Source organism: Balaenoptera borealis (genome assembly GCF_965194805.1).
Source record: "Balaenoptera borealis genome assembly, chromosome: 20".
Taxonomy (NCBI): Eukaryota; Metazoa; Chordata; class Mammalia; order Artiodactyla; family Balaenopteridae; genus Balaenoptera; species Balaenoptera borealis.
Window position 1 is genome coordinate 40,754,720 of NC_138879.1, and position 25,118 is coordinate 40,779,837.

Sequence of the window (25,118 nt, forward strand, 5' to 3'; positions counted from 1 at the left end):
CATAATCAGGGCACAAGTGGATCGTCTTATTTTACTCTTTGTCCACTTGCAAGAAGGTCCTAAAATTTGTGATTGCTCATTTTCTTATTTAAGCAAAAGACTTGAAGAGTCTTGTGACATTTAAATGAACATTTCTGTCACAGGAAGCTGTCAGGCTTAGTGGCTTATCTTCCCTGCTTCTCTGGCCAAAAGAACTCTCATCCCCACCCCTGACAGACTGAAATGGAATCAGTTTCTGTTTCCCCATCAAGGTAGGCATAGCCTCACCACCTTCCAATAGAGGACGGCCAGGCAAACGTTAGCCACAGCCGCCATCTCCTCCTAGAGGCTCTGCCCTTTGGAGATCCACCATGGGTCTGGGAACTGGGAGGAGCCAACGCAGAAGTCCCACTGTCAGGCATTCCCTCCCTACTACACTAGTCCTCAAGAATTTCCTTATGACAGTCACGTGCAGAAGGGGAACGGAATCACCACAGCCTAGCCTCTGCAGACACAGCACACCAGAGCTCTAGTTAGCCACTTGATGGGGGATACAGGGCTTTGAGGTCTACCCTGGGAGCCCGCCCACCGTGCCCCATGCTGTTAACGGTTTGAGGACTGACGTTCCAAGCCAGGGGCTTACAGGCAGTTTGCAGAACACAACCTTTTGTAATTAACTGGACACTGACTTATTTGCCCCAGGCCCACAATCTCACTGCCTTCATCTTCAGGAGCCTTGGTGTCTGGCTTAGTTGCTTCCTCTAAACTTCTTCGTGCTTCTGAACCATGGGGAAATTTTACTAGGCTTGGTTTGGTAAGATTTAGGCCCTGATGCTGTGCACCTCATCCTTATCCTCTCCCTGGCTCTCCTGGAGTTCCAAGCGTCCCAGCTCCTCCACTGCCCGCCTGTTGTTGGAAGTTGCTACTGAGAATCAACAAACCAGATCTCTCAGGGCAGTGCCACAGCCTGGTCGGGGAACCAGGTGAGGACCTGGGGAGGGAAAGAAGCCAAGCTTCTCAGGACCTGTGCAAAGAAGCACGGGGGACTCATTACCTGCCAAGGGTCCCCTCTGCAGCATGCTCCTCCCGATTCCAAAGCAAAGGAAAACCTCCCTCTGGGTGAGGGCCTTGTATCAGTTACACTCGGTAACCCCTCACGGGAGTGGGGGTGACAGGGAGAACTGCACTGGAGGCGGAGCGACAGCCCAGCAGTATCGCCTCTGTGGACCGGGAAGCCCACTCCTGCAAGGACAACAGCCCTGGTTACCTTTGGTGGATATGGGTGTGATGTTTTGTTTTGGGGAGGGGGGGCTTCTTTGTTGCTTTTCTATGTTTTTTGTTTAATTTTTTTGAGATTTGCAGTTCTCTACCCCACCCAGGTGGGCGGGGGTAGAGGGGATCCCAATGCAAGCCCGCATCCCCCAGCCCTCCCCGGCCCTGCTCCAGCCCTTCCTGGGACTACCCAGGCTCAGTGCACTCTGCAGCTGTCTCCCCTGCAAGGCCTCCGTGCTCCTAGACTCCAGCTTGAATTGCCTTCCTGGGCCCTGCGCTGTGCTGAGCGGGATGCGGTAAATGAAGCTTTCGCCTTCGTTCTATCTCCACCCCGTAACTGGAGAAAGTTGATTCTGCCTCTTTTCTTTAGAGGTACTTGAATTTGTGAAAGGGTGATGACTGTTGCTAAGGACTCCAAAGGAGACTGGCCGAGAGTGTCGTCACTTGGGAGAACTCTGCCAGGCTCGCATGATGGAATTTCGGTGAAAGAAAAGAGAAACTGTCCTTTTGATTCATCTGTCCACTGCAGACCTCATCATACCCAAGTCTTGTGCAGAACCGTCAGTTTTCAGTTCACCCAGCCTGATTGTATCACCAAACGTGTTCTGGGCGCTCGCAAAGGGTCTGGCTCCGCGCTCGCTCGGACTCCACCTGTGACTCTCTGGACTTGCACCAGCTGGTGGCGTGCCGCTGCTCCATGGTGACCTTGCGGGGAGCCAAAGGGGCGGCCCAGCGTGGCGAAGGAGGCAAGGAACTGGCTGCCTGGGCACTGATTGGAGGCCATGGTCCCGGGGGTGTAAGTAGCCTTTGGGGACCCTTGGAGCATTTAGTCGGGTCCCTCCCCGAAGCACGCTCCTGTCTTCCTCCGACCTCTTAAAATTCTTTTATTTATTTATTTATTTGCAAAGCAAAATCAGCAGTTAAAATTCTTTTAAATAGATGTTTCTCCATCTCATCACTTCCAGCTCACACGGACCGCTGGAGCCTTCCCATCCAAACACTCTCTCTCCCACCTTCTCCCCAAGAACTCGAGGTCTTAGTGGACCGGGCTGAAGAAACTGAGGCTGCCTATGGAGCCTGGGGCAGACGGGGATTTAGCCGCTGCAGTCTGGCCCAGGGACTCTCACTTTACTAGTTCACTTCTCAAGATCTGGTCAGGGATCAGGTCCAACCAGACCCTTTGGGGATGGGGTGTATCCAAAGCTTTGAGCTAATGAGAAAGGGGCTTGACAAAGGTCATCTTAGGACCACAAACGTTTCTGGTGGGTCTAACTCGCTGCACAAGCTCATTCATATCCCTGCCCAGAACGGACAAGGTCCCTCTGAGCAAGGGATTCTGCTGAGCTGGGGCCGCCCACGGGAACAATGGGGATGCTGGCCAGTTACTGGAAAATCAAAGTGGAGGGAAACGTCTGGACATCACCTGTGGTCATCTCTGGGGACTGGGGTTAGGGGATGGCTCTTTAATTTTTAAAAGCATTGTTAAATAGCTAAGGTATATGAAAGTACAAAAATAATAATACATTGAACACCTATGTATTCACTACCCAGCTTAAATGACAAATTATTAGCAGAACTTGTGTGTATCCCGCACTGGTTTCCTTCCCTCATCCAGCCCGTCCCCTACTCACCTGATAACCAGTATAATTTTCTGAATTTTAAGTTAGTATCCCATGTAGTTCTGTATACTTTTATTACAGGTATATGTGTCACTCATTGATGCATGACATTTTTTTACATTTATATACACTTAAACCATATGTAAATAGCATCATATGTAAATTGTGTGTATTCTGCAGAACTTGCTCCAACTCCTTTAAAACATTTTGTTTTAAAGATTATCAGTGTCTCTAGATCATGCCGTGAGCTGCTGTGTGAACAGGGTCCTTCCTGCTTACTATTCCTTTCATCCCCATTGGTCCCCAAATTATCCAGGTCTCTTCAACTTTTCCTGCAAAAGACCTCAGCTCCCACCCACTTTGGGGTCATAATTGCCCCCCACTACATGTTCATTTCTGACCCCAGCCCCTCTCTCCCATGCCCCCCTCCTGGTCTCAAGCTTCTGGAGGGTCAGGAGAAAGGGAGTGTTGCCTTTCCAGTTGTTTGTATGTTTGTCTGTTTGGGATGAGAGGGAAGTGAGTACAGAACATGATTAATTCTTAGTATTTTTCTCAAGATTAAAAGTGAAACTCTTCACTAGACTACAAAGATATTTTCAACTCCCCCATCCCTTTTTTCACTCATTAAATTTTTTCTTAATTAAAAAAAAAAAAAGTGAAACTCTTGTGTTTGCTCTGGCCAAGAATAGGAAATGCCAAGAGCCACTACTGGTCACACACACACACATACACATGCACGCGTGCAGTTAATGCAATATTTACATTTTTTCCTTCAACAAGCTAAGCAAGGAGCAAGCTAATGAGAAGGGAGGTGGGTTAAAGGGACATATGACCTCATAAGTTAGTTTGGGCAGTCTCTCAGAGAAAGAGAATCACTTTATTAAAGAGGATCACTGCCTAGGCCAGCCATGTGTCGGTGACCTCTGCCAGCATAGGAGGTTGAAGTCACAGTATGGTTGGAGGCTGCATGCCATGGCGTGTATGTCTTGGTCTATAGATAGCCGATTCAGCGTTCTCCATGAGACACAGGGAGATTGATGCTGGGGCCCCATGCTCAGTCACATTGTGGCTGGTCAGACTTTTATGTTGAAACTCTTACTAGGGGGACTGAGGGTTATTGGAGCCACAAGTGTTAGCATAGAGCCCTATCAGTGCCTCCACAGTCTTTCTTTCAAATCCAAGCAACTTGTTTATAACATTCACTTTTCAGGCAAAGACATTTTTCCATTTTCTTCTTTTTTTAGTTTTCTCAATAACAAATTTTAAAAGTAAATTTTCTATACACATGGTTACAATATTTTGAGCAGTATTTGCCATTTTACGAAGTGGGGTGAAACTTCACCAAAACAAAATTTACTCGGAGGAGGGATGGGGCATCCCTTACAAATGTTTATACAAATCACACACATCAGAGAGGTTGTTGGAGGGAATATCGGTTTTCTGGCCCTCCCAGCACCCGCATAGAGATCCAGGAGTATCCTGATGTTTTTCCTGTCGCAGTGGGTGATTACCCTTTTCCTGAAGGAGCCCAGCAGATATGAGCCCAGTGCTCCATTTGCTTTTAGAGGTGTAGGGAAGGGAAAGTATGACTCAGAATTTTCTCACCCCACCCTCCCTCAGATCTTTAGCTCACTGAGAATGAGTGTGGTAAGCACAATAATGGCCTCTTAAAGATGTCCACATCCCAATCCCCAGAACCTGTGAAGAGGTTATGTTATGTGGCAAGGGAATTAAGATTACAGGGGAATTAAGGTTGCTAATTACTTGACCTTAAAATGATAAGAAGATTATCCTGAATTATCTAGGTGGGCTCACAGTAATCACAAGGTCCTTTAAATAGAGAAGGAGGAGACAGAAGAGTGAGTGTCAGAGTGATGCACCCTGAGGAAGACTTGACCAGCCATTGCTAGCTTTGAAGACGGAAAGGGTCATGAGCCAGGGAATGCTGGCAGCCTAGAATCTGGAAGAGCCAGAAACATAATCTCCCCTAAAGCCTCCAGAAAGGAATGCAGTCCTGCTAACATTTTTAAAAAATAAATTTATTTATTTTTCGCTGCGTTGGGTCTTCATTGTTGCGTGCGGGCTTTCTCTAGTTGCAGTGAGTGGGGGCTACTCTTTGTTGTAGTGCACGGGCTTCTCGTTGAGGTGGCTTCTCATTTCGGAGCACGGGCTGTAGGCGTGCGGGCTTCAGCAGTTGTGGTGCACGGGCCTAGTTGCTCTGCAGCATGCGGGATCTTCCCAGACCAGGGATCAAACCCGTGTCCCCTGCATTGGCAGGCGGATTCTTAACTACTGCGCCACCAGGGAAGCCCCTGCTGACATCTTGATTGTAGCCCAGTGAGACCCATTTTGTACTCTGATCCCCAGAACTGTATGGTAATAAATTTGCATTGCTTTAAGCCACAAAATTTGTGATAATTTGGTACAGCAGCCATAGGAAACTAAAATTGTGATTAGACTACAGTACGATAGTCATTAATTCACATGTTCCCCCATTCAGCAAAGAATCATGAAGATTCCACAATAACTTGAGAGAAATAGGACATTTAAGAACAGTTCTCATGATGTAGTCTCAGAAACCAAGACCCTTTCTGAGGGGCCACTAGGTCAAAACTAATTTCATTTTAATACCAAGACATTATTTACCTCTTCACTCATTTTTTCACAAATGTACAATGGAGTTTTCCAGAGGCTTTATGATATGTGATATTGCAACAGACTGAATGCAGAAGCAGATATGAGAATCTAGTTGTCTTCTCTTAAGCCAGATAGCAGAGCTTTGCAGAATTATGAAAGAATGTCACTGTTCTCACTACGATTTTTGTTTGCAGAATATCATAATTTTTCATTAAAGCATGGCATTAATGTCATTTTTGATAGTATCTTAATAAGATGCTGTCATTTCCCCCACCTCCCAGTCCCTAGTAACCACCGTTCTAGTCTCTGTTTTATGAGTTTAGCCTTTTAGACTCCATATTTAAGTGATATCTTGAAGTATTTGTCTTTCTCTGCCTGACTTACTTCATTAGCATAATGCCCTGAAGTTTACTCCATGTTGTTGCAAATGGTAGGATGTCTCAAGGGCATATTTTAAGTGGCGCTTTAGAAACCAAAGGGAGGTAGTCTATTTCCTGTTTCAGTGAGGATACAGTGGGGTCATGTCTTATTTCCTTTTTATGACTCAGAGGGTAGCCTGAAACTACAGGAAAAGTGAGATCAGGAAAGTGAGTCACAGTGAGCTTAAGTGACCTACCCAAGTTGTGACGGGGGAGTGTTCACATCCCATTTGAAAGCGAAAGTCCAGTAAACATTTGATAGGCATATCCTTGACCCTCTCATCCATCTTGGCTGTATCACAGATACAACTATCCATCGGTCTCAAGTGTCACATCTCTTCAGGGTAATAGTCTTTGAAGGTGATCTCCATTTATACCTCTGAAGAATGAAACTGCATTTTAGCAAGAATGGAGATAATACCATACAAACATACCTTATTGGGTTGTGGTGAGAATTCAGTGAGTTCAGGAAGTGAAGAGCTCAGAACATAGGAAGTGCTTCATAAATGTTAGCTATTCTTATCCATTAGAAGGCAACCTCGGGAGCAACAGCCAGCTCTACCCACCACCAGTCCGTCCCATCAGGAAACTTGCACAAGCCTCTTAGATAGCCTCATCCACCAGAGGGCAGACAGCAGAAGCAAGAAGAACTACAATCCTGCAGCCTGTGGAACAAAAACCACATTCACAGAAAGATAGACAAGATGAAAAGGCAGAGGGCTATGGACCAGATGAAGGAACAAGATAAAACCCCAGAAAAACAACTAAATGAAGTGGAGATAGGCAACCTTCCAGAAAAAGAATTCAGAATAATGATAGTGAAGATGATCCAGGACCTTGGAAAAAGAATGGAGGCAAAGGTCGAGAAGATGCAAGAAATGTTTAACAAAGACCTAGAAGAATTAAAGAACAAACAGAGATGAACAATACAATAACTGAAATGAAAACTACACTAGAAGGAATCAATAGCAGAATAACTGAGGCAGAAGAACGGATAAGTGACCTGGAAGACAGAATGGTGGAATTCACTGCTGCAGAACAGACTAAAGAAAAAAGAATGAAAAGTAATGAAGACAGCCTAAGAGACCTCTGGGACAACATTAAACGCAACAACGTTCGCATTATAGGGGTCTCAGAAGGTGAAGAGAGAGAGAAAGGACCAGAGAAAATATTTGAAGAGATTATAGTCGAAAACTTCCCTAACATGGGAAAGGAAATAGCCACCCAAGTCCAGGAAGCGCAGCGAGTCCCATGCAGGATAAACCCAAGGAGAAACACGCCGAGACACATAGTAATCAAATTGGCAAAAATTAAAGACAGAAAAATTATCGAAAGCAGCAAGGGAAAAATGACAAATAACATACAAGGGAACTCCCATAAGGTTAACAGCTGATTTCTCAGCAGAAACTCTACAAGCCAGAAGGGAGTGGCATGATATACTTAAAGTGATGAAAGGGAAGAACCTACAACCAAGATTACTCTACCTGGCAAGGATCTCATTCAGATTCGATGGAGAAATCAAAAGCTTTACAGACAAGCAACAGCTAAGAGAATTCAGCACCACCTAACCAGCTCTACAACAAATACTAAAGGAACTTCTCTAAGTGGGAAACACAAGAGAAGAAAAGGACCTACAAAAACAAACCCAAAACAATTAAGAAAATGGTCATAGGAACATACATATTGATAATTACCTTAAACGTGAATGGATTAAATGCTCCAACCGAAAGACACAGGCTTGCTGAATGGATACAAAAACAAGACCCATATATATGCTGTCTACAAGAGACCCACTTCAGACCTAGGGACACATACAGACTGAAAGTGAGGGGATGGAAAAAGATATTCCATGCAAATGGGAATCAGAAGAAAGCTGGAGTAGCAATACTCATATCAGATAAAATAGACTTTAAAATAAGGAATGTTACAAGAGACAAGGAAGGACACTACATAATGATCAAGGGATCAATCCAAGAAGAACATATAACAATTATTAATATATATGCACCCAACATAGGAGCACCTCAATACATAAGGCAACTGCTAACAGCTATAAAAGAGGAAATCGACAGTAACACAGTAATAGTGGGGGACTTCTAACACCTCACTTACACCAATGGACAGATCATCCAAACAGAAAATTAAAAAGGAAACACAAGCTTTAAATGACACAATAGACCAGATAGCTTTAATTGATATTTATAGGACATTCCATCCAAAAACAGATTGCACTTTCTTCTCAAGTGCGCACGGAACATTCTCCAGGATACATCACATCTTGGGTCACAGATCAAGCCTCAATAAATTTAAGAAAATCGAAATCATATCAGGCATCTTTTCTGACCACAATGCTATGAGATTAGAAATGAATTACAGGGAAACAAACGTAAAAAACACAAACACATGGAGGTTAAACAATACGTTACTAAATAACCAAGAGATCTCTGAGGAATTCAAAGAGGAAATCAAAAAATACCTAGAGACAAATGACAATGAAAACACGACGATCCAAAACCTCTGGGATGCAGCAAAAGCGGTTCTAAAAGGGAAGTTTATAGCTATACAAGCCTACCTCAAGAAACAAAAAAATCTCAAATAAACAATCTAACCTTACACCTAAAGGAGCTAGAGAAAGAAGAACAAACAAAACCCAAAGTTAGCAGAAGGAAAGAAACCATAAAGATCAGAGCAGAAATAAATGAAACAGAAACAAAGAAAACAGTAGCAAAGATCAATAAAACTAAAAGCTGGTCCTTTGAGAAGATAAACGAAATTGATAAACCATTAGCCAGACTCATCAAGAAAAAGAGGGAGAGGACTCAAATCAATAAAATCAGAAATGAAAAAGGAGAAGTTACAACAGACACCGCAGAAATACAAAGCATCCTAAGAGACTACTACAAGCAACTCTGTGCCAATAAAATGGACAGCCTGGAAGAAATGGACAAATTCTTAGAAAGGTATAACCTTCCAAGACTGAATCAGGAAGAAATAGAAAATATGAACAGACCAATCACAAGTAATGAAATTGAAACTGTGATTAAAAGTCTTCCAACAAACAGAAGTCCAGGACCAGATGGCTTCACAGGTGAATTCTATCAAACATTTAGAGAAGAGCTAACGCCCATCCTTCTCAACCTCTTCCAAAAAATTGCAGAGGAAGGAACACTCCCAAACTCATTCTAAGAGGCCACCATCACCCTGATACCAAAACCAGACAAAGATACTACAAAAAAAGAATATTACAGACCAATATCACTGATGAATATAGATGCAAAAATCCTCAACAAAATACTAGCAGGCAGACTCCAACAACACATTAAAAGGATCATACACCATGATCAAGTGGGATTTATCCCAGGAATACAAGGATTCTTCAATATACGCAAATCAATCAATGTGATACACCATATTAACAAATTAAAGAATAAAAACCATATGATCATCTCAATAGATGGAGAAAAAGCTTTTGACAAAATTCATCACCCATTTATGATAAAAACCCTCCAGAAAGTGGGCATAGAGGGAACCTACCTCAACATAATAAAGACCATATACGACAAATCCACAGCAAACATCATTCTCAATGGTGAAAAACTGAAAGCATTTCCTCTAAGATCAGGAACAACGCAAGGATATCCACTCTCACCAGTATTGTTCAACATAGTTTTGGAAGTCCTAGCCATGGCAATCAGAGAAGAAAAAGAAATAAAAGGAATACAAATCGGAAAAGAAGTAAGACTGTCACTGTTTGCAGATGACATGATACTATACGTAGATAATCCTAAAGATGCCACCAGAAAACTACTAGAGCTAATCAATGAATTTGGTAAAGTTGCAGGATACAAAATTAATGCACAGAAATCTCTTGCATTCCTATATACTAATGATGAAAAATCTGAAAGAAATATTAAGGAAACACTCCCATTTACCATTGCAACAAAAAGAATAAAATACCTAGGGATAAACCTACCTAGGGAGACAAAAGACCTGTATGCAGAAAAGTATAAGACACTGATGAAAGAAATTAAAGATGACACCAACAGATGGAGAGATATACCATGTTCTTGGATTGGAAGAATCAATATTGTGAAAATGACTATACTACCCAAATCAATCTACAGATTCAGTGCAATCCCTATCAAATTACCAATGGCATTTTTTACAGAACTAGAACAAAAAATCTGAAAATTTGTATGGAGACACAAAAGACCCCGAATAGCCAAAGCAGTCTTGAGGGAAAGAAGCGAAGCTGGAGGAATGAGACTCCCTGACTTCAGACTATACTACAAAGCTACAGTAATCAAGACAATATGGTGCTGGCACAAAAACAACTATAGATCAATGGAACAGGATAGAAAGCCCAGAGATAAACCCACGCACCTATGGTCAACTAATCTGTGACAGAGGAGGCAAGGATATACAATGGAGAAAAGACAGTCTTTTCAGTAAGTGGTGCTGGGAAAACTGGACAACTACATGTAAAAGAATGAAATTAGAACACTCCCTAACACCATACACAAAAATAAACTCAAAATGGACTAGAGACCTAAATATAAGACCAGACACCATAAAACTCTTAGAGGAAAACATAGGAAGAACACTCTTAGACATAAATCACTGCAAGATATTTTTTAATCCACCTCCTAGAGTAATGGAAATAAAAACAAAAATAAACAAATGGGACCTAATGAAACTTCAAAGCTTTTGCACAGCAAAGGAAGCCATAAACAAGATGAAAAGACAACCTTCAGAATGGGAGAAAGTATTTGCAAACGAATCAACAGACAAAGAATTAATCTCCAAAATCTATAAACAGCTCATGCAGCTCAATATTAAAAAAACAAACAACCCAATCCAAAAATGGGCAGAAGACCTAAATAGACAGTTCTCCAAAAAACACATACAGATGGCCACGAAGCACATGAAAAGCTGCTCAACATCACTAATTATTAGAGAAAAGCAAATGAAAACTACAATGAGGTATCACCTCACACCAGTTAGAATGGGCATCATCAGAAAATTTACAAACAACAAATGCTGTAGAGGGTGTGGAGAAAAGGGAACCCTCTTGCACTGTTGGTGTGAACGTAAATTGATACAGCCACTATGGAGAACAGTATGGAGGTTCCTTTAAAAAGTAAAAATAAAATTACCGTCTGATCCAGCAATCCCACTACTGGCATATACCCAGAGAAAACCATAATTCAAAAAGATACATGCACCCCAATGTTCATTGCAGCACTGTTTACAATAGCCAGGTCATGGAAGCAACCTAAATGGCCATCAACAGATGAATGGATAAAGAAGTTGTGGTACATACATACAATGGAATATTACTCAGCCATAAAAAGGAACGAAATTGGGTCATTTGTTGAGATGTGGATGGATCTAGAGACTGCCATACAGAGTGACGTAAGTCAGAAAGGAAAACAAATACCGTATATTAACGCATATATGTGGAACCTAGAAAAATGGTACAGGTGAACCGGTTTGCAGGGCAGAAATTGAGACACAGATGTAGAGAACAAACGTATGGACACCAAGGGGGGAAAGCGGTGGGGGGGTGGGGGGGGTGGTGTGATGAATTGGGCGATTGGGATTGACATGTGTACACTGATGTGTATAAAATTGATGACTAATAAGAACCTGCTGTATAAAATAAATAAAATGCAAAGAAAAAAATAAAAAAAACCAAAGGGAAATAACATTTCCTCTACAATTTCAAATTACTTTCATAATTAAAAATCTATGAGTTCATATTCACACTTTTTAAAACATGTCATTGTTCACCTTTGTGAATTCATGCTAGGGCACTAAATCATCATTTCGAAAATTGACAAAAGGAAATGAGTAATCGTTTATACTCCTTTCCTGTATGAATTCTATTTCAGGGCAACCAAAGAGATGATGAGGAACGTTTTGCACAGAAAAATGTCTAGTAATAAACTCAGAAAAAAATGATGGAATTAGGAAAAACCACCATTTTGCAAGCCCTAGTGAAATGATGAATCTCAGTAACAATCACCAATGGATGCTGAAACTACCAGGATAGTGGTTCTATACCTTGGCTGCCCAGGAGACATATTAAAAGTCTCAGTGTGTAGGCTGCACTCCAGACCAAATCAATAAGAACCTCTGAGTTGACTGTAAAGATCCCCAGGTGATTCCAAATGTGCAGCCAAGGCTAAGGACCAACCACTTCACGAGGTGAAAGATTGATGGGAAACTTTATAATAGATGCATCAGAATGACAGCGCCTCAATCTGCTCACCAGTCAGAGGTTATTATGAGACATTATGTACATTAGCAAATATGCAACACCACCTAGGAGGTCTTCTAGCAAATGGCCTCCCCCTCAACACACACACATCAATGAACCTAAAAGTATTCAGTCCTATAGGTCTAATTGCCAGGTTAGGTGAAACACAGGCATTGAGGAAGAAATTAAATGGCACCATGAGGAGGCAATCAACTGAATCATGAATGTAGGAAATTCAACAGGATAAATGAACAGGATTTTTCAACAAATAACTGGAGAGAAAAGGGAGGGTTAATGCTATAGATTAAGAGAGACTTAAAAGTCACCTATCAACTAAATGCAATATGTGGACCTTGTTTGGATCCTGATTTAAACAAACAAAATGTAACAAAACAAAACTTGTGACAGGGAACTCTGACAGTGACTGACTAGGTATTGGATTATAATAAGAAATTATTATCAATTTTGTATAGTGTGATAACGGCATAGTGGTTATACGTTTTTAAAGGTTCTTATCTGTTGGAGATATATGCTGTAATGTATCAGTATATAAGTAAAATGATATACTGTCTAGAATTTGCTTTAAAATAATCTAGAAAACAAAGCTGGGTGGAAATTAGGTAATTGGAAAAAATGTTGATAATTGTTGAAGCTGAGTGATGAATACATGGGAGTTCACTATGTTATCTCTACTTTCATGTTCATCTGAAAATTTCTACAACAAAAGGTTGTATATATGTGTTGCATACATACATACATAATCAAATACATATAATTGAGTCTTAAAAAGCAAGTTGACAAATATGTATATTTAACATATATGTGAAGAAAACACCCAAACCTATTCTCCACAATTTATATAGGTACATATATACATAAAATTTTAAAGATCTCATGTACACCAAACAAAAAAATGAGTGTGTGATGGGGGACTGAGGAGTGGGAGTAGGGGACATATGATTGGAGTTAGAGTCAAAGGGTCTTTAGGTCTAATTGTAATGTCCTGTTTTTAAGAAGAATGGATTAATTACTCGCTTATTAAATTTAAAAGTAAGTGGAATAGGGACTTTCCTGGTGGTCTAGTGGTAAAGAATCCACCTTACAATTCAGGGGACGTGGGTTCGATCCCTGGTCAGGGAACTAGGATCCCACATGCCGCGGGGCAACTAAGCCCACGCACCACAACTACTGAGCTTGCGCGCCTTAGCTAGAGAGCCTGCGTGCTGCAAACTACAGAACCCATGTGCTCTGGGACCCGCGCTACACAACTACAGAACCCACGCACCCTGGAGCCCACACGCCACAACGAAAGATCCCACACGCCTCAACAAAGATCCCAAGTGCCACAACTAAGACCTGACACGGTCAAAAACAAAAACAAAACACTAAATTAATAAATAATAAATAAACCTTAAAAAAAAAGTAAGTGGAGTAAAACAAAGCAAAGAAAGTATTAATAATTTGCCGATTGCCTACAAGGTAGCAGGCACCTTACACATATTTTCTTGATCTGAGGCTTGAGCCTTTTCCTCTTCTTTCATCCAGTTGTATTGGTTACTCCTCCAACCCCCATACAGCCATGGGTGCAAACTAGTTCAAATGTGGTGGGTGACATCAGGTAGAGAGGTGGGATCTGGGCTACCTGTTCATGCAGCTTACTTGTGCCCTGTGGTTCTGCTCAGGCTCAATTTGCATGTGCCATTTCTGTCTTTCGATGAACAGCTGCTGGGCCCATCCAACTTTAGGACTTGGTGGGTCCAACAAAACGCAACTCATAACAGACAGTTCTAGGTGCATGGACAGTTTGTATCCTGTGATTGAGAGTTTGTTCTTCATGAGGGCCGACTAACATGCCAAGAGCTGTTTTTCAAAGACCATGTGGGAACTGACCCTTGAAGGATGAGGAGTTCTTAGGTGAACAAGGTGAGCACAGCATCAGAGGCACAAAGAACATTGTTCATAGTCACAGAGGTCCCAAACTACATGGGGAGTGGTGAATAGCTTTATGTAGCTGATGCAGAATACATAGGGGATGGGGAGGATTTTGTGGCCCCAAATTTACTTTTGGACCTCTAGGTCTCTTTTATTTATTTTTCTAAAAATTTTTATTAGAGTATAGTTGATTTACAATGTTGTGTTAGTTTCCAAATTTTCTAACTACTATGTGAAATACAAAAGACATCAAAGAACAACTTCCTGCCCTCAAGAATCATATGATTTCCTTGAGGAAAATGTACCATTGTGCAAGTAAAGAAAAAAAAAGTAAATGATGAAGTGAATCATGTGTGACACTGACATAGAGGGCTACAATTGCATTTGCTCGCCACTGGGGAGAAGTGGTCTTTTTGGCTTAAGATAATGAAGTGTAGAAAGAGAGAGAGACCAAGATTCAAGTCCTGACTCGGCCGTTTCCTGGTTCTGTGACTGCCAGATCACTTTGACCGCCTTAAGCCTCAGCCGGTCTCAAAGCCGATGACACATGTTTTAGATTTTTGTTACATCAGTACCTCAATTCCAGGGGTGAATTTCTATTTCAGTTATTGTTAGTAACAAAGCACCCCAAAACTTAGTGGATTAAACCAAAACCATTCTCTCTGCTCATAATTCTGTGAGTTGAGTGGGTCTCAGCTGGGCAGTTCTTCTGCTGGTCTCCCTTGTTACCCCAAAGTCATGAAGGCATATATTTTAAAGGAGATGGAAAGTGGCCCGGGCTGGGACATCCAAGACAGTGCTTCGCCCACGTGGCTGGTACCTTGGAGGGAATGGATAGGAGCAGGAAGCAGCTGGGACACTGGTTTGACTGGGCCTTTTTCTCTCTCCATGTGGGCTCTCCAGGTGGGTAGCCATACTTCCCGTGTGACAGCTCAGATCTCTCAAGAGCACAAAAGGAGAAGTTGCCAGACTTCTTAAGGCTGAGGCCCAGACCTGACCCAGTGTCATTTCTACCTCATTATGTTGATTAAAGCCAGTCATGAGCCCAGCCCAGATATTCAAGAGGAGGAAACTGCCCAAAACCATGAATACCTAGCCCACTGGGGGTCACTAACGTAAACAGACTACCACAAAACACACATTTTCTTTTTGAAAGTTTTTGAAAAAGCATTTTTTTTAAAGGCTAACTATGAAAAAGACAAGGTAGCAGTGCTTATGAGCATATACTTGAGTCAGACTAAGCTAGAGTTCCACATGGACAGGACATGGGCAAACTAATCTCTCTTTAAACCCCTCATGTTGCTTATCTAGAGATGCTTCCTTCATAGGGCCATGGTAGAATTTAAGAGATAATGGGTCTAAGAACCTTGCACACAATAGGTGCTCAATAGATGATAGCTGTGGCTGTATTATTAAAATTGTCATGGTGAGGGGCTGCCCTGGTGGCGCAGTGGTTGAGAATCTGCCTGCCTAATGCAGGGGACACGGCTTCGAGCCCTGGTCTGGGAAGATCCCACATGCCACGGAGCGACTAGGCCCGTGAGCCACAATTGCTGAGCCTGCGCATCTGGAGCCTGTGCTCTGCAACAAGAGAGGCCGCAATAGTGAGAGGCCCGCGCACTGCGATGAAGAGTGGCCCCTGCTTGCCACAACTGGAGAAAGCCCTCGCACAGAAACGCAGACCCAACACAGCCATAAATAAATAAATAAATAAATAAATAAATAATTTTAAAAAATGTCATGGTGGTTGTGTTATTATTATTAATTACTGAATATCTTCCCATCAATGCAGTGACGAGTGATTAATACAGCACATTTCTCATAAACTAAGGAGGAATGTTATTTTCATTATCTTCTTCAATCTCAGTTGACTCTTTTACATCTTCATTTTGTCTTTTTTTTTTTAAAACAACCTTATTGTCCACTTTATTTATTTGTTTGTTTATTTTTGGCTGCTTTGGGTCTTCGTTTCTGTGCGCGGGCTTTCTCTAGTTGCGGCGAGCGGGGGCCACTCTTCACCACGGTGCGCGGGCCTCTCACTGTTGCGGCCTCTCTTGTTGCGGGGCACAGGCTCCAGACGCGCAGGCTCAGTAGTTGTGGCTCACGGGCCCAGTTGCTCCGCGGCATGTGGGATCTTCCCAGACCAGGGCTCGAACCCATGTCCCCTGCATTGGCAGGCAGACTCTCAACCACTGTGCCACCAGGGAAGCCCCATTTTGTCTTATTTTTTACCTGTATGTTTTTACTAGTTAGTGAATTTTCAGGTCATTCTCTAATTTTAAAGTAGTTGTAATTTCCTACTAGCAAAACAATTGGGAAATCAAATTCTTAGATGAAATCTGAAGGATGAAAACTCCTCTACCTCTCACAAAATTATAAAAACACATATTTTAGGAGAGATAGTGATATATCAGTTAATTTCCTGAAAACACACACACACACACACACACACACCACAGTTCTGTATAAAAACATTATTTTATACCCGTTGTGTTTTTCCATGTAAGTACAGAGATGCTTCAAGTTAGGACTACAACATCAATTTTATGGCTTTTTTTAGTGAGGAAAAAATATCATTTACTGTTGTCTCAGAGTTGTGAAGTATATATTCCCCAGAGTTTAGGGTGACCTAGTATAAAAGTATATATGTGATGACTTTGGGGCATTTTATGAGCTCATCCGTCTCATGTTAACTTTAAAAACAGTTGAGCTGGAATTAGATTCAACAGCAGTGGAAACTTTGTAAATAAGTTTTAATGCTCTGTTACAGTAGAGGCTTTAGTAAAAATTTGGTTCAGAATGCTGTTAATTAACATAAACAATGTATATTACAGTTTCCTTTTTGAGTCCTTGTGGTGTGTATCATTTGTATTCTTCTTAAATCTACTTTGTTACAGACCATCATAGTTTTGCCCTGGGATGGCTAGGTAGCATTGGGGGCTGGTTGGTTGTTTACCACACGATTCCCTTTGCAAGGGAAAGAAAGACATGTTATAGCAGGTAGTGTCTTCAGCAAATACATAACTTATAGGTTTACAGCATCTCTTTAAAATGGGGTCTGTAAGCACTAGACAGTTGGCTGCAGTGGAAAGACCATGGTCCTTGGAGTCAGACTGTTTCTGCCCTGGGAAGCTGTGGGAAAGTTATCTGACTTCTTTGAGCTTCACTCTTTTTACCATAGACAATACAGACCCACCTCTCAGAGTTGCTGGGAAGACTGAATGAACTAACCGTGAACACACTGGCATGTGGTAGGGACATGTGGATGTTAGTGCTCCTTGTACCTTGAATTCAGACTTAAATTTGAACAACTTTTTAATAAGCTGAAAATTAAAACTCAGCTAAAATATATAATACATGATGAATGCGCACAAAGAATACTTTATAAGGTGATTCCACTTGCACCCTGTCAAATGTGAAGAGATTCACTCTGAAATTCACTTTAAAAAGAAGTACTCATTTTAAAAATGAGTTTCAAAAAGACAAAGCAAATGAACTTGATTTGTGGTACAACTGGATTGAAGGTGATTGCAGCTTTAACTTCTGAACTACTTCAGGGAGAAGAAAATAATTCCAAGGTAATACCAAATTTGAAAGAGCAGTGGTTGGAAGTCGAACAAAAAGGACCAAGCTTATAAGGGAGCACAAGCAGTTGAGTTTGAAATAAATTCTCCCTTCCCTGGCCCTCTCTTTCCTCTGAGCTCACATGCTTCCTTCTGTTCTGAGGTTCTGAAACAAAACGTGGTCAGTTTCATCACCAGCTAAAAGAATCTGAATTCTCTCTGAAACAAAAACTGACTTTGGGCTTCCCTGGTGGCGCAGTGGTTGAGAATCTGCCTGCCAATGCAGGGCACACGGGTTCGAGCCCTGGTCTGGGAGGATCCCACATGCCGCGGAGCAACTGGGCCCGTGAGCCACAACTACTGAGCCTGCGCGTCTGGAGCCTGTGCTCCGCAACAAGAGAAGCCACGACAGTGAGAGGCCCGCGCACCACGATGAAGAGTGGCCCCCGCTTGCCGCAACTAGAGAAAGCCCTTGCACAGAAACGAAGACCCAACACAGCCAATAAATAAATAAATAAAATAAATTTAAAAATGCGAAAAAAAAAAAAAAAACTGAATTTACCCAACCAATGATTTCTGCATGTGCTGTACTTGTTAAAGATGAAGAAATGATCTCAGAGGATTTTTAGGGCAGTGAAACCACTCTGTATGATACTATAATGGTGGACACATGTCATTATACATTTGTTCAGACCCATAGACTGTTCAGCTCCCAAGAGTGAACCCTAATGTAAACTATGGACCTTGGATGATGATAATGTGTAGGTTCATCGATTGTAAGAAATGTACCACTGTGGTGCAGAAAATCCATAGTGGGAAGAGGTTGTATGTGTGTGGTGACAGGAGATACTCTCTGTATTTTCTGCTCAATTTTGTTAAGAATCTAAAACTGCTCTAAAAAATAAGGTGTATTCATTTAAAAATAAAAAAGATAAAAGTGAGGCACATATGAAAAAATAATGATAATGAAACTGAATGAAACTGACTTTACCTAACAAATGCTCTTCCTCTGTGTGCTATACCCGGTAAAGGTCAAAAAACCACCTCGGTGGTACAGTGCTCCACGGCAGAACTTCCTCTTGTTGACGGAGGTGCAAAATGTATTACAGTCTTCTAACATGATATCTTCATTCATTCTGGTATCTTTAAGGTCTGTATGAATCACCTGGGGATCTTGTTAGACCTGCAGGTTCTGACTCAGTAGTTTTGGAATTGGGCCTGAGAGTCTGCATTTCTGACAAGCTCCCAAGTGAGGCTTGTAGAATTTAGAGGACATTGGGCAAAGATGCATCCTCTTCCTTGCCTAGACTACTGCCTTTGCTGCATGCTTTTGCTGCATGCCCAGAGATTCACCATTAAAGAAGAGTTGTTTTGGATCTTGAACTCATTTCTCTGTTCAGTATGGTTCTCCTCTCTCAGTCTCATTAGTGCTTTGCTTGAGGTTCTGATGGAACTTACCTCATTTTTTTGCTATACTTACCAGTATATGTGTATTTTTTTTAAAGATTTATTTATTATTTATTTATTTTATTTATTTATTTTTGGCTGCGTCGGGTCCCAGTTGTGGCATGCGGGATCCTTGTTGAGGCATGCGGGATCTTCCGTTGCAGCGTGTGAGCTCTTCCTTGTGGCACGCGGGCTTCAGGGCGTGTGGGCTCTGTAGCTGTGGAGCATGGGTTTCAGAGCACGTGGGCTCTGTAATTTGCGACATGCAGGCTCTCTAGTTGAGGCATGCAAGCTCAGTAGTTTTGGTGCGCGGGCTTAGTTGCCAGACCAGCTATTGAATCCACGTCCCCTACATCGTAAGGCGGATTCTTTACCACTGGACCACCAGGGAAATACCTCGGTATATATGTCTTATTTCCCCACCCTACCCCTCTCCACATATACCATCCCTAACCCTAGATTAGGACCTTCTATAAAACGTTCTCATAGATTCCTGTGCTTTTCATTAATAACCCTTATAAAAACTCTAATTAAATAAATATTTATGTAATTGTTTTCATGGGTGTCTTCCCTACTAAACCAAAAGCTCCATGAGGCCAGGTACTATGTCTATATTGTACAACACTGTATCCCCATCATTGCCACAGTATCTACCACATAGTAGGTTCTCAATAAATATTTAGTGAATAAATGAACGAATTGTAAGGTTCATGGAAAGAGAAACTTTGCATCCCCTGAGGAAGACAGCATAGAGCCCTGCGCATTATGATTTAGTAAATAATTGTTGACTTAATGACAATAATCTTAGAAATGTTCAACAACCATTTTCTCATTCACTCACTTCATTCAACAGCAATCTATTGAATAGCTACTATATGCCAAGCCTGATTCTGTCATCAAAGATCTAACAGTATTCTGAGAACACAAATGTAAAAACGATTCACTTCTTCAAGATGGATTTCCCTATCCTTGATTTAAGATCCATTGTTTTTCAGACCAACAGGTTCCCAAAGCCATAGGTTATGCCTCTATGAAGGGTTTTAGGTAAGGAAGAGACATGTTCCAATCTACACTTTAAAGTGTCATATTATTAACACAGGGTGGAGGGAAGATGTGGGGAAGGAAAACTAAAAGCAAAGGAGGGTCATTGCAGCCATACAGTTGAGAGATGGTGGCCTAGACTAGACTAGTGGCAGTGGAGAAGAAGACACTTGAGCACATCTGGGAGATACTTAGGGAATAAAACGAACAGGACAGCAACAACAACAAAAAATAGACAAATGGGACTGTATTAAACTTTAAAACTTTTGTGTATCAAAGGACACAATCAACAGAGTGAAAAGACAACATACAGACTGGGAGAAAATGTTTGCAAATCATATATCTGATAAGGGGTTAATATCCAGAATATATAGAGGACTTCAACAACTTAACAACAAAAAAATCAGATAACCTGATTCAAAATGGACAAAGGACTTGAATGGACATTTCTCCAAAGATGATATACAAACGGCCAACAAGCGTATGATAAGATGTTCCATATCACTAACCATCAGAGCATCAGAGAAATGCAAATCAAAACCACGATGCGGTACTTTCTCATGCCCATTAGGATGATACTATCAGGAAAAACCAAAATAAAACAAAACAAAATAACTAGTGTTGATGAGGATGCGGAGAAATTGGAACCCTTTTGCATTGTTTGTGAGACTGTAAAATGGTACAGTCCTATGAGAAAGAGTATATAGGTTCCTCAAAAAGTTAAAACTATCATGTGATCCAGCAATCCCATTTCTGGGTATATACCCAAAAGAATTGAAAACAAGATCTCGAAGAGGTATTTACACACTCATGTTCATAGCAGCACTGTTTACGATAGCTGGGAGGTAGAAGTGGACACCCAAGTGTCCATCAACAGATGAATGAATAAACAAAACATGGTAAATACATACAATGGAATATTATTCAGCTTTAAAAAGGAAGAAAATCCTGTCACATGCTCCAACATGATGAACCTTGATGACATTATGCTAAGTGAAATAAGCCAATCACAAAAAGACAAATACTGTATGATTCCACTTATACGAGGTACCTAGAGTAGCCAAATTCATAGAGACAGAAATAGAATAGTGGCTGCCAGGGGCTGGGGGAGGGAGGAATGAGGAGTAGTTGCTTGATGGGTATAGAGTTTCAGTTCTGCAAAATGAAAAAGCTGTGGTCTATTTCACAACAATGTGAATATACTTAACACTACTGAACTGTACAGTAAATTTTATGTGTTTTTTTTTTTAACACAGTTTAAAAAATGAACAAGACACTGTGAGAGTTATATCAAGGAAACCCAGGGATGTGGGTGTTTCAAGGTGGGGTGTCAAGTGCCTGGTAAGGAGCAGAGCAATGTAATGACACTGGTAAACTGTATAGAGAAAACTGTACATCATCAGTGACCTTGAAGAGGCTGGTTCAGAAGAAGGTAGTGGGTGTCAGGATATCACGGTGGGTAAATTCTCAGAGTCTGTAGGTAAATGAAGGCCAGAGCATTCACAATCACATACACTTGTCTAACAGAATTCCCCTTTGTGAAAAGTTATATTTGTGACCATCTTGTGTACTACAGGATGCTTGAAGATTATTTAGAAAAAGTTCCATTAAAGAAAAACAAAACAAAACAATAGGGAATTCCCTGGTGATCCAGTGGTTGGGACTGCACACTTTCACTTCCGAGGGCCAGGGTTCAATCCTTGATTGGGAACTAGGATCCCGCAAGCCGTCTGGCACGGCCAAATAAAAAAAGTATAGTGGAACTACTAGGGGAAAAAAAAGTCCCGTTTGAAACATCTAGCCTTCAAAGCATTAAAGTTTTTTCCCATGTATTGGAACCTTTAGTTTAAACAGATTTCATGTTAGTTCATTGGTAAAGTAACTATATTCAAACTGGAAGCTCTCTTCCATGCATAAAAAGTCTTGGGTCTTGTTTGTCAAAGGAATGTCAGCAGACTATATCACCATCTCTTATCCCTTTAGGCTTAAAGAAACATTAATAATTTGGTGATAGGTGACATTTTTTCTAAAAATAAAGAGAGATTTTGTTTCATCAAAGTATAAACCAAGAAATTTGAAAAACTAAATGGATTGGAGAGATTTTTAAAGCACATACAGGGAAACTCTGGTGCCCCAAGCATTGCCCTGGCCCTGTTCCCACACTATACTTCTGCAAGCAGCTCAATGCAGGAAACAAGGATCTAACCCTAGGGAAAAGAAAAACAAAACAAAACAAAAACCAAAAAACTGGATACACATGAAGGGAGAGTCTGGGAGTTAGCCTAGAGAGGCCCCAGTCAGGATCCCAGGGCAAAGGGCTCAGGGGTCATATGCCCTGAGGATACAAAATTGATGTTAATTGATAGTATACTTAATGTATTAGATTAACAGCAACAACAAAAAGTTTCCTGTATGAGGCAGAGAATTTGGAGATAAATTAGTTAGATAAATATAAAATTAAAAAGTAAGATGATTATAAATCCTGAGCAAAGCAGAAAATTGTACAAGAAGTGAAATGCACACATAGTGTATCACCTAGCACAGTTGTGAGAAGTTATAATAAGGTATACACTGAATATTGTTCTAATCCAAAATGCTGACATAAGCATATTGGCAGGATGGGGGAGGGGAGGATAGGGAGGGAGTGTAATTGAACTAAATCTTCAGGAAGTAAATAGATAATACCCATTTGAAACCCAAAACTGCACCTACAGAAAGGTATATCCAAAAGAAACATTAAAGTGATTGTTTCTGGGGAGCAGGAAGAGGGGTGGGACAGGAGACTGCTGATTTTATAATAAGCCTTGTAGAACTATTGACTTTCAATACCATGTAGTTGTGCAACTTTGATTTTTTAATTTTATAAAAATTCTTATAATAATCTGGAAAGTAGTAGACAATGTGTGTGTCTCCTATTTCGGAGCTTTTCCCCCCATATAACCTGAGTCTATGATACAATCTGTGTTTTATAGTCCCAGATTCTTGGCACTCTTGTGAATGTAAAACACTGCAGGATCTACAGTCAAATAATAATAAAAATCCCATCCTGACCTCTCCCTGCACATTCTAACTTTTGAGTTTTGGGGATCTGGCATTCGTTTTCTCCAAAACAACTAGTGAAACTGCAGTGCTTGGCTCTGAAAATTACAGACCTAGGTGGGGAAAAAAAAAATCAGCAAGATAAGCAGATAATGTCTTCCTGTCCCTTAAGAGCTGCAAAAAAAGCAGATAACACTCAGCTTGGGAAAGCTGTCTTTCTAAATGCTATTCTGGCAAAGGAGAATTGTATAAACACCTGGAATTCAGAGACTGTTGGTGTGTCCTATGAAAGTGATCACTAACTGCTAAAAAGTCTGTTATCCTGATCGGTTAACTAAATGATGTACAGCTCTGATAACATTTAAATTGACACCTTGGGGGCTTCCCTGGTGGCACAGTGGTTAAGAATCTGCCTGCCAATGCAGGGGACACGGGTTCGAGCCCTGGCCCAGGAAGATCCCACATGTCGTGGAGCAACTAAGCCCATGCGCCACAACTACTGAGCCTGAGCTCTAGAGCCTGCAAGCCACAACTACTGAGCCCATGTGCCACAACTGCTGAAGCCTGCACACCTAGAGCCCGTGCTCTGTAACAAGAGAAGCCATGACAATGAGAAGCCTACGCACCGCAACGAAGAGTAGCCCCCGCTCACTGCAACTAGAGGAAGCCTGCACCCAGCAACGAAGACCCAACACAGCCAAAAATAAATAAATAAATAAATTTTTAAAAAATTAAAAATAAATAAATAAATTGACACCTTTTTCCTGGAAGGGATATACACTTACAAATTTGCTTTTTCGAGCCAGAAGGAAGAGGAGTTCTTTCCTGTCTCCCACATGCATGGAGATAATAAAACTTATGCTTCTGCTCAATTTCTTAAGAGTTTGAGAGTTTATGTTTCATTTAAATGAACATTTCTCACCCAGGAAGCGCTGGTGACCTTCCCTACTGGTGTAACACCCAGAACTCATCCATCCCCAAGAAACTATGGGGACTCAGTTCCCCTTGTGCCAGCCAGCATGCACCCTGCACTGCCACCTGCAGGTGACAGCAGTAGCTCCTTCATTCTTTCCCATGACCTCTATTACCTTTTTTTTAAAGAGTATGTTTACAAAACTTCTTTGTTGTGCAGAAAGCAGAATGGGGTTACAACCTCAGTGTAACGGGTAACCACGGATAGTTATGAGTCATCCATCAGTCACAGCTATTCACACTACAGCAAGACTCTTGCATGAAAACCTGACAACACTTACAGTTTCGCTGGGGTGAAGTCCCCAAGCTTGGTGGTGGATTTCCAAGAGGGACTAAATGGAAGAAAGCAGAATGGCACGGGAACTGTGCTCTTTGGGTGTGTGGGTAGGTGTTCTGGGGATTGTATCACAGGCACTTTTTTAAAAAACAACTACGAACTCCGTAGGAGCAGTCCAGTAAATCCTGAACTGAGTCCTAACACTTTCCCTTCCCAGACCCCAGGGAGCATCCTCAACCCACCTTTCAGCACCCCCCTTGCTCCCTGGCTCAGGCTCTGCCTTAGAGCAGGGGTCCCCAACCCGGTCCAGGGCCTGTTAGGAACCTGGCCGCAGGACTGGAAGTGAGCAGCGGGCTAGCCAGCAAAGGAATTCATCTGCTGCTCCCCGTCGCTCGCACTACCGCCTGAACCATTCCCCACCCCCGCCCCCGTGGGAACACAACCCACGGTAAAATGGTCTCAGGGAGCTAGTCATACCCAAGACCCAAAACTCACCTACCTAGCTTGGGTCCCAGAACCTTGGCTCATGGTGTGGCTGTTTCCTTGAAAATCTTCCATGTTTTGTGAAAATCTTTCATAAAATGTTTTATGAAAGATTTTATGAACCACGAGGAAGTCTATTACCTTGGTGTTTCGATGGATTCTGTTTTCAACTTCAAC

At 41.6% G+C, this 25,118-nt stretch overlaps 1 protein-coding gene across 1 annotated transcript in view; it reads left to right on the top strand.

Moving 5' to 3' along the window:
- NLE1 (notchless homolog 1) overlaps positions 1-25,118 on the top strand; it is an 86,607-nt gene that overhangs the window by 15,884 nt on the left and 45,605 nt on the right. The window lies entirely within an intron of this gene.